Source organism: Dipodomys spectabilis, unplaced genomic scaffold, assembly GCF_019054845.1.
Source record: "Dipodomys spectabilis isolate Male_0828 unplaced genomic scaffold, ASM1905484v1 ptg000242l, whole genome shotgun sequence".
Lineage (NCBI taxonomy): Eukaryota > Metazoa > Chordata > Mammalia > Rodentia > Heteromyidae > Dipodomys > Dipodomys spectabilis.
Window position 1 is genome coordinate 6298900 of NW_024870919.1, and position 8601 is coordinate 6307500.

Below are 8601 nucleotides of genomic sequence, written 5' to 3' on the forward strand. Positions count from 1 at the left end.
TTAATCGTGAAAAACTAAAGTCATTTCCTCTTAACTCTGGAAAGAGACCAGAATGCCCACTCTCTCCACTTCTCTTCAATCTAGTATTAGAATGCCTAGCTACAGCAATAAGACAAGATGCAAACCGAAAAGGGATCCAAATAGGGAAAGAAGAAGTAAAACTCTTCCTCTTTGCAGATGTCATGATCTTGTATTTAAAGAATCCCATAGACTCCACTCCCAAATTACTCAAGCTAATTCAAAACATTGGCAAAGTATCAGGGTATAAAATTAACCTTCGGGGCTGGGAAGGTGGCTCAGTGGTAGAGCGCTTGCCTTGCATGCCTGAGACCCTGGGTTTGATTCTTCAGCACCACATAAGGAAAAAGCCGGAAGCGGCATTGTGACTCAAGTGGTAGAGTGCTAGCCTTGAGCTGAAGAGCTGAGGGACAGCGCCCAGGCCCAGAGTTCAGGCCCCATGACCGGACCCCTCCCAAAAAAATTAACCCTCAAAAAGCAATGGCTTTTCTGTATACCAACAATGAGAATAGTGTGGCTGAAATTAAGAAAGCATCTCCAATCGTAATAGCCCCACAAAAAAGAAAATACCTAGGAATTAACTTAACCAAAGAAGTGAAGGAACTCTAAGATGAAAATTTTAAAAACCTGAAAAAGGAAATCAAAAGAGATGTTAGAAAGTGGCAAAAACTCCCATGCTCCTGTATTGGAAAGATAAACATCATGAAAATGGCAATATTTCCCAAGGCTATCTACAAGTTCAATGTGATACCTATCCATATTCCAACTTCATTCTCCAAGGAAATTGAAGAGACAATCCAAAAATTCATATGGAACAATAAAAGACCCGAATAGCAAAAATGATCCTTAACAGAAAGAACAGTGCTGGAGGAATATTAATACCAAATTTCAAACTCTACTACAAAGTCATAGTAATCAAAACAGCTTGGTACTGGCACAAGAATAGACCTCAGGACGAATGGAATAGAACTGAAAACCAGAGATGAACCTACAGACCTATAGCCATCGAATCTTTGATAAGGGACCTAAAAATGTAAGGGAAGAAAAATAGCCTCTTCAGTAAATGGTGCTGGCAAAATTGGTTAACTACTTGTAGAAAACTAAAGCTAGATCCTTATATATCACCCTGCACCAGAATCAACTCCAAATGGATCAAAGACCTCGGAGTCAAAGCAGACACTCTGAAAACATTATAGGATGGAATAGGAGAAACACAAGGTCTCCTTGGCACAGGCCAAATTTTCTTAATAGAGATCCAGAAACACAAGAAATCAAAGAAAGATTGGACAAATGGGTTTGCATGAAATTGCAGAGCTTCTGCATGGCAAAGGACATAGCTTGCAAGATCAATAGAAAGCCTATGGATTGGGAGAAGATCTTCACTAGCCATACAACAGACAAGCGTCTCATATCTAAAATATACCTGGAACTTAAAAAATTAAATCTCCCAACAACAAATCCTCAAAGAAACAACTGCCGGATAAATAAGTGGGCTAAAGATTTAAAGAGAGGGGCTGGGAAGGTGGCTCAGTGGTAGAGTGCTTGCCTTGCATGCATGAGGCCCTGGGTTCGATTCCTCAGCACCACATAAGCAGAAAAAGCCGGAAGTGGAGCTGTGACTCTAGTGGTAGAATGCTAGCCTTGAGCTGAAGAGCCAAGGGACAGTGCCCAGACCCAGAGTTCAGGCCTCACGACCAACCAAAAAAAAAAAAAAGACTTAAAGAGAAACTTCTCTGAAGAGCAGAGAAGCATGGCTAATAGACACATGAAGAAATTCTCAACCTCCCTAGCCATAAAAGAAATGCAAATCAAAAAAACATTGATATACTACCTCACCTGAGTTAAAATGACTGTAATTAAGAACTCTAACAACAGATGCTGGAGGGGATGTGGACAGAAGGGAACCTTACTTCATTGTTGATGGGAGTGTAAACTTGTTCAACCACTTTGGAAGCATATGGAGATTCCTAAAGACTCCACATAGAACTCCCCTATCACCCGGCAATCCCACTTTTGGGCATTTGCCCAAATGATCACAAACAAGACCACACTAAAGCTACCAGCACGACTATGTTTATTGCAGCTTTATTTACCATAGCTAAGATGGAACCAACCCAGATGCTCTTCAGTAGATGAATGGATCAAGAAAATGTGGTGTATATACACACTGGAATTCTATGCCTCCATCAGAAAGAATGACACTGCCCCATTTGTTAGGAAATGGAAAGACTTGGAAAAATTTTATTAAATGAACTAAGCCAGGCTGAATGAAGCATAGGTCCCATGGTTTCCTTTATTGTCAATAACTAGTATATGTCTCAGTCAAGCAAAAAACGTCAGATAAGTTGATGCTAGTGGAATGAACCCCAAGATAAGTATTCAAATGTATTTTCTGTTTTTTTCCTTTCACGTAATTTTTTCTATCATATTCATAAGATGATTCCTATGTTGCTTTGTATGTGCCTCCCCACAGTATAACCAATACTTTCACTGTACTTGATGTTGGTATAATTTGCAGAGGTGAAGGGAAAAAAAAACAAATCGTTAACTAGGGATACATGTGGACCCATTGCAACAATGAGCTGTACACGTTGTTATGTCGAAAAACAAACTTTACATCTTTGGTGGGGGGGTGGGGAGAGGTTCGGGTGGGGGGACAAGAGGAGTATGGAAAAGGATGGGAAGGGGAAACAATGAGGAGGCAACAATGTTTGATAAGAAATGTACTTGTTATCTTGCCCATGTAATTGTAACTCCTCTGTAAGGCATTCTTACAATAATAATAATAAAAAAAATTACATTCAAAGCAGCACAGGCAGAGTTCCCAAGCCAGATTGTCTCCTGCTTTGAATGTTGTGCCTTGACTGCCTTTCTCTGCCAGCTGCTGAATCTCCTCCAGCTCTCTCTAAGGTGGGCACCACAGTGGAGGACATCATGGAGAGCAGAAATTGTGACCTGACCATCCCCATCCTGCCAGCTGGGAGAGAGATGATTCCCAGCACCTGTACTGGACTCCAAGATATTCAGAGACCTCAGGCTACCTCAAGGATCCTTTCTCTGCAACATGAAACTTGGGGCGGGGCGGATGTGATGGACTATCATGTCTGGCCCCATGGGGAGGAGAGTAGGCCCCTTGAACCAGACATTCAGCTCAAGGCAACCTCATTCACACCTGAATGGGGAATTGAGTGCCACAGAGCTCGTCAGCCGCTGGACAGATATCTTTGAGAAGATAGACATCACAGAGGCCCCAGAATCCAGCCAGTACATTGTGGCTCACATCCTCGGAGCCAAAATAGATAAGTGAAGTGGCACCAGAAGGCCATGAAGAGGGAGGAGGGAGTACATTGCGAAAGCTACATCAGGCTCTCCCCAACAGAGGATACTTATCTGAATCAGATGGGACTTTTCTGTAGTATTGTCATAGACAGATACTCATTTATTTTTCTACAAACAGTTACAGAGTGCGCCAGGCTTTGGGGGGCCATAGACAATGAAAGGTTCCATGACTAGTTCCACAGAACATGAAGAAACCTTGGTTTGAGCTGGATGCTGGTGCTTCACACCTGCCATCGTAGCTATTTTGGAGGTTGAGATCGGAGGATTGAGGCTTTTGGCCCAGGCAGGAAAGCCTGTAAGACTCTTGTCTCCAATTAACTACCAAAAACAAAACTCCAGAAGGGGATGTGTGGCTCAAGCCCTAAACTGCTAGCCCTGAGTAAAAAGGCTCAGGGACAGCAACTAGGCTATGAGTTAGAGGCACAGGACTGACACAAAGAAAGGACAGAGAGAGAGAGAGAAAGTAGGGAAGGACAGAGAGAGAAAAAGAGGAAAGGAGGGAAGAAGGGAAAATATGCAAGCCTTGGTTTGGAGTCCCTGGATCAAGGGAGCCAACCATTCACAATTTCTGTGGGAACAGTTTCAAAGACTAAAGCCAGTATGTAGAACCAAGCCACTGACCCCTTAGCAACTTCATGACATCCAGGAGCTGTGTGGTCACCGATTGCAGAGGAAAGTAGCCTGGGGTAGATCCTAGGGCTCAGGGTTTTTTTTATCATCCCTGACCCCAAGGAGTTTATTTTCTGGTCAGATAAAAAGAAAATGTCCAAGGGTTAGGGAGGTATTGGGGTGAGGGAGTGTCAAGAGTGGGGAGGCAAGGGATAAGCAGGAAGATAAAGATGGAGGATGATCCTAGGTCAGGTGTATCAGACATTGGAGTCATGATCTTACCTGACAACCTAGACTACCAGTGATAGAGCCTTTGATCCAGCCACGCTGCTATTAAAAGTCTTGAGTTCACCATTGATGACCTGGCCGTTGTTCGCTGCAGGATGCCTGTGCAGTACATCCTTGGGGCTGGGACTTTCCAGGGCTCACTCTGAAGATGACACCCCCGGTGTTCATTCCTACACCAGAGACAGAGGTAAGCATATCACTGTCACAGCCTGGGAATGATGGTGGGAGTTGGGACTCATGTCACCCTGACACTTCATAGAGAGGGTGCTAGAGCCCTGTGCCTGCCATTCTCAGAGGCAGAAGTGGATCTCTTTGCTGGCTCAGTCTTTAGTCTAGATGGCAGATCTGGGATTCAGAGAGGGCAGAATGAATGTGGGGCAGGGCTGGGTAGAGGCTGGTGGGAAAACCAGAGGCACTGGGCTCTGAGCAGGGTTGTTTCTTTGATAATACAACACAGGAACACTCCTGGGATAGAACAGCCCTTTTCACCTTGCCAAGAGGGACCTAGAGACCTCCATTCTCCATCCCTTGACCAAAAACCCTTTGGTTCCCATATCATGTGTTTGAATAACTAGATCTCATCTCACTGCCCAGTGTTGAGTCAGGACAGTGAGAGATCCTGATTCTTTGATAAGGTCATTGGATCCTCAGTATGAGATTATACTTGAATGTCCTAACTTGGTGCATGGTCAGTCCCATCTAAGACTGCCATGATGTAGAACAAAGAATCTGGAGAATCAGAGCTGGATAGGGTCTGTTCTGGGAGGCTTGAATATTATGTGTTAGCTTTGAGCTCCGGTGTGCCCACCTGCTTCCCTTTCTTGGGTGGGTCTATGCTAGAAAAAGCTTGAAACTAAGGTGTGGGTCTTGTCTTTGATGCTCAAAGCTAGCACGCTACCATTTGAGCCACAGCTCTACTTCAAGCTTTTTTTGGTGTAGGAGTTGTGGAGGGTTTTGTCTCCGTATTCTCTATCCATCTGTAGGATGTGAGCCTAGATCTCTGGGGCATGGTGGCTATCACTCATTCATCATTCCTCATTGCAGAGTCTCAGGCTGGTCCCAAATCCTGGCAAAGATATGAAATGGCCAGCAATTTCTGTGCTGAAAAGGGTACTCAAATAAATACCACCCTCATAGCTCCTGTTAGAAGTGAGCCTTGGGCTGCAAATGTGGCTTAATGATAGAGTGCTTACCTAGCAAGCATGAAGCCCTGGGTTTGATTCCTCAGTACAACATAAACAGAAAAAGCCAAAAGTGGTACTGTGGCTTAACTGATAGAATGTAGCCTTGAGCAAAAACAGCTCAAGAACATGCCTAGACCCTGAGTTCAAGCCCCCCCAAAAAATGTGACCTTGCTGAGACATACTCTTCTGGGACTCAGAGAAGGGCTGAGGTTATAGGTGACAGGTAGAGGCCAGGTGCTGGTGGCTCACCCCTGTAATCTTAGCTACTCAGGAGGCTGAGATCTCAGGATCATAACTACAAGCCAGTGCAGGCAGGAAAGTCTATATGAGACTCATTTCTCCAATTAAGCACCCAAAAAGCCAGAGCTGTGATTCAAGTAGTAGAATGCTAGCCTTGAGCATAAAAACTCAGGGATGGCATCTAGGCCATGAATTCAAACCCCAGGAGTGGCACACACACACACACACACACACACACACACACACACACACACACACACACACACACCAATATAGAGCATTTGCCAGTCAGCATGCACAAGTTCCATTTCTAGCTACTCAATATTTTAAAAAAAATGATGCAGAAGGGAAGGAAAAATTTGATTCACTAGTTGATATAAGCAGTGCCAAAATTCCACAGGAGTTCTAAGATGTGGAACAGGATAGAGAGGCTCAGGCAGAAGGTACACAGCATGGGCAAAGGTCCTGAGGTGTGGTGTAGAGCCGGTAGTGTGGGTGGAATGAAGGTTGTTTGGCCTCAGACAAGTCTAGCAGAACATTCAAGGGTGGGTCGAGGTTTCTACTTAGGTCATAGGTAGGGCAGAGGGTGGGGCCCAGAATGGGGCCCAGGGGGAAGATTAACTTTGACTTTTCTCCATGGACCCCAGCCATTTCCTGTGGCTAGAAGCCTAATTTTCACAGTTCCTGACCTTCAGGCCTCCTTTGCATGGAGGAGTCAGGGCAAATGCAGGGAAGAACTCTTGCTTAAGAAAACCTTCTACACAATGCACCAGGCTCAACCCCTGTAAATCCTAGCTACTCAAGAGAATCCTAGCTACTCAGAGATCGTGGGTCAAAGCCAGCCCAGGGCAGGAAAGTTATCGAGACTCTTTTTGCCAATGAACTACTGAAAGCCAGAAATGGAGCTGTGGCTCAAGTGGTAGAGTGCCAGCACTGAGGGAAAAATTTAAGAGACCAGAGCCCAAAACCTGAGTTCAAGCCCCGGTACTGGCACAGTAAAAATAAAGAAAAGCTTTCAGGAGATTCCAGTCCTCTGTGGAGAAAGGCCATTATCAGCTGTGCACCTGTGGCTCATTCCTGTTATCCTAGCTACTCAAGGCTGACACCTGAGGATCAATCAAGATTCAAACCTAGCCTGGGCAGACTCTTATTTCCAATGAGTCACCAAAACCTGGGAAGCAGAGCTACTGTAGTTCAAGTGGTACAGCACCAACCTTGTACAAACAAGCTAAAGGATAGCACCTAGGCTCTGAGTTCAAGTCCCGGTAAACTCACATGCGCGCGTGCACGCGTGCATGCACACACACACACACACACACACACACACACACACACACACACACACACAAACATCCTTAGCAGGTGCCTGTGGCTCACACCAGCAATCCTAGCTACTTAAGAGGCTGAGGTCTTAGGATGACTGCTTGAAGCCAGCCCAGGCAGGAAAGTTCATGAGACTCTTATCTCCACTAAACAAGTAAAACAGATGAAAGGTGAACTGTGGTTCAAGTAGTAGAATGTTACCTTTGAGCAAAGGAAGCTCAGGGACAGTGCCTAGACCCCGAGTTCCAGCTCTAAGTTTTTTTTTAAGACACCCTTTGCCACCCCACAGGCCATAAATCCAGATTTTGTTCATCCTAGATCTCACTTCCACTCCTGCCCTTTCCATAGTACTGCCACAAGTGGCTGGTGTGTGGCCAACAATGGGTTAAGAAGTGAACATACATAAGCGGGGGCATAGCCAGGTCAAGACTAATGCCCCAGAACATTGAGGTATTGGACATACAAGTCTCTCATCCTCCAGTTCCCTGGCCCTAGAATCTAAAGTCTGTGCCTCCTGTATTCTGGGTATCCAGAATTGTGTAGCAAGACCTGAGAGGTCCAGCTGGTGCTGTAAGTTAAACTTTCCTGCAATAAAGTACATTTACATTTCCTAGACACTGACAGATACTTCAAAGCCACCTTGGCCTCACCTCTCATGTAGCCCTGGATCCTCCTTGCTTGAGCGACCTTCAGTCAGATGTCAAGATCGAGTTGGCCAGAGCCACCAGCAACCACCCATTCCTCAAGCCACTGCAAGCCTGCTGAGAGGGATGTGCAGTCAGAGGCCCAGCTGAGGAAAAGGACAGGACATCGTATAACCGAGGCCCTCCTGAGGCAGGGGAGACCTATGCCAGCTGGCACTGCTTTTCCAGAATCCCCTGGAGGTGGCCAAATATTGGGACAGCCAGACTTGGGCCCCAGAGAAAAGTTGGAACACAGGCCTCTGGCAATTTAGGACTCATTGTAGGCCCTGATAGGGGGCTAAAGGCAAGGTCGGTGTGGAGGAAGGTCACCATCTGAGGTCAGAAAGGGGCAGCCAGGCAGCCAGGAAGGGGACAGAGAAAGACGAGGGAAAATTACACACACACACACACACACACACACACACACACACAGATACACACGGACATTCCACGGCCTCAGCAGTTCCTGAGAACAGAACCATGAACTCCTTCCATTAGGATCACATCTGACCTGCGTGAAGATGACACTATCATACTCAGAATAACTGTAGACACAACATTGAGCCTCTCACATATCTGTAATATCTCATAACACAGCAAGGAATTTCCTACCATACACACTGCTATGTGGAAAAATCAGGCCACCTCTTTGTTTATTGTTGGTCATGGGGTTTGAACTCTGGGCCAGGGTGTTGTCCTTCAGCTCTTCATCTGAAGATGAGCACTCTAGTACTTGAGCCACAGCACCATGTCCTGTATTCTGGTGGTTCATTGGATATCAAGTATCACAGACTTTCTTGCACAAGCTGGCTTTGAACCGTGGTCTTTACAGCTTTATGAGTAGCTAGGATGACAGTTGTGAGCACCGGCAGCCCCAGGCTTCAACCACCTTCATAAACCCAGAGGAAACCCAATTC

At 45.6% G+C, this 8601-nt stretch overlaps 1 pseudogene; it reads left to right on the forward strand.

Annotated features, from left to right (window-relative positions):
* The first annotated feature begins 3082 nt into the window (after positions 1-3082).
* LOC122124717 overlaps positions 3083-8601 on the forward strand; it is a 184956-nt pseudogene continuing 179437 nt past the window's right edge.